This window comes from Trichechus manatus, unplaced genomic scaffold (assembly GCF_000243295.1).
Source record: "Trichechus manatus latirostris isolate Lorelei unplaced genomic scaffold, TriManLat1.0 scaffold00018, whole genome shotgun sequence".
NCBI classification, from domain to species: Eukaryota; Metazoa; Chordata; class Mammalia; order Sirenia; family Trichechidae; genus Trichechus; species Trichechus manatus.
Genome location: NW_004443954.1, coordinates 11,381,617 through 11,384,075, shown reverse-complemented (window position 1 = coordinate 11,384,075; position 2,459 = coordinate 11,381,617). Strand labels below are relative to the sequence as shown.

The window sequence follows — 2,459 nt, the reverse complement described above, 5'->3', positions numbered from 1 at the left end:
GGAAGCTCTGTGGGGCAGTTCTACTCTGTCCTATAGGGTCGCTATGAGTTGGAATCGACTCAACGGCAACAAGTTTGGTTTTTTTGGTTTTAATTTCTCACAAAAAGAAAGGGATCAGAATCTTTATCATTAGCCAAGAATTAATCTCTTTGATCAGAACTTTATTGATATGTTGCCTTAAAATTGAAAAACAGTGAACACTGAGAATTAAGAACAGGCCTTTGCTAAAAAGAGTGCAATGAAATGGATACCCTCAAACTCGGCTGCTAATAGGAGTATAGATCGGTACCACTTTTCCAAAAAGCAGTTCAGTAAACTGTACCCAGGGCTTTAAAAATGTGTATACTCCTTGAACCACTAATTTCACTTCTGGGAGTCTAGCCTAAAGAAATAACTAAATGACTAAAGAATTTCCTTACAAGGATGTTCACTTAAGTGTTGCTTATAATTGAAAAATTTGGAAGCAACCTGTATGTCCAACAGCTTGGGAATGGTTCACTAAAGTACAATACTTAAAGAATAAAATAATAACCAAAAGGGCGGCTCCTGTCCAGAGGCAGGATGAGAAGGCAGGAAGGGACAGGAGCTTGATGGATGGATAGACACAGGAATCCTGGGGTGGAAAGGGGGAGTGTGCTGTCACATTATAGGGACTGCAACTAGTGTCACATAACAATATGTGTGTAAATTTTTGTATGAGAAACTAACTTAAGCTGTAAACTTCCGCCTAAAGCACAATTAAAAAAGAATAAAATAAAGCCATTAAAAATAATGTTTTAGAAGAATATAAAATGATATGGGAAGATACTTAGAAAGAATATTAAGTTACCAAAAGCAGCGTACAAAACTATATACACAGTATGATCATAAATTAAATATATGCATTAAAAGACTAGAATGAAATATTCTATAATGGTTATCTCGAGGATATAGGAGCATGAATAATATACAAAGAACATATACAACTTTTAAAATAAAAGAAATCACCTATCTTTTGGAAGTGGAGAGTGGTGATGGTAGCAAACCACAGTGAGTGTAATTAATGTCAATGAATTGTACTCTTAAAAATAGTTAAGATGACAAACTTTTTGTTACATATATTTTACAAAAAAAAATTTTTTTTTAAATCACCTAAAAACCAGAACTATTGACTTACTGATTGGTTGTTGGAAAGCTACATGAACCCTTTGACATCCTGAAATCACAGTAAACAATAATGTTCTGAATACAAGGATCCCAAGAGAGGTAAAGCAGGTCTCGCAGTACCCACTCGCTCAGAACAGACGGCATCCCATCTGCTGCACAAAGGACAATAGGCTGGGAGCATCTTTTTTTTGATAGATGATCGTACAGTTCACCAAAATACTTTCTCTTTCCACAAAATACAAATCTTTGGTGAATAAGAACAAGGTCATCCAAGAACCCACATAAAAAGAGTTACGGACCATTTTATTATTGTAAAGCATTTCTTTTCAATATACTAATTGTAAATATATTAATTTGTCACAGTGTTTATCTTCTGGACCATCTAGTAACCTATCATATTTTCCTATTTGTTCACTAAGAATTCAAAAAGTACAAAGAATTTTTCGGTGAAAAACAAATGGTGCCATTTCTTGACGACAACTAAATTTAAATAAATCCTTAAGGTAGAATACAAGCAAGAGATTCCATCAAACTAGAATTGATTAACATAGCCTTTCTCAGTAGACTAATCATTTATTACCCAGCTCTGTTAGGGTCCCTGGGTGGCACACAGTTTGCGCTTAACTACTAACTGAAAGGTTGGCAGTTCTAGTCCACCCAGCAGCACCATGGAAGAAAGGCCTGGCAATCTGCTTCTGTAAAGATGACAGCCAGTGAAAATCCTATGGAGTGCAGTCCTATTCTGAAATGCATGGGGTTGCCATGACTCAGAATCGACTTGATGGCAACAGGCTTGGTTTGGGTTGTATTAGTATGTAACGTGTGAAAAATTTATCAGTTACGGGCGGGCCAGATCCGAGGCAGGACAGCCGTGCGTGTAGAGCGCAGCACGTCGTGACTCGTAAAACTCCCACCAACAGTGCTGTCAGCTTGCACAGCAGCATGCTGCCAAGGCAGTGTCAGGACCAAATAGAAAATGAACACCCCAAAGCTCAAAGTAGAGTCTTGATTCTTAGAGGTAGTAAGGTTAACTGATGTGTTTGGAAAGCTACTTCTGGATCAGTACTTTTTAATGACATCCAATTCTATGAGCATTTGAATTTAAACACTTCAGAAGTCTTGTTCAGGGCCACATAAACCGGAGACTTCATCAGCTTGAGACCAGAAGAACTAGATGGTGTCCAGGTACCACCAATGACCGCCCTGACAGGGAACACAACACAGAGTCCCTGATGGAGCAGCAGAAAGTTGGGGTGCAGAACTCAAATTCTAGTAAAAAGACCAGACTTAATGGTCTGACTGAGACTGGAGGT

General features: G+C 38.0%; 1 protein-coding gene across 1 annotated transcript in view; it reads left to right on the top strand.

Moving 5' to 3' along the window:
* The window catches only part of ADHFE1 (alcohol dehydrogenase iron containing 1), a 26,560-nt gene that overhangs the window by 11,951 nt on the left and 12,150 nt on the right, over positions 1-2,459 (top strand). The window lies entirely within an intron of this gene.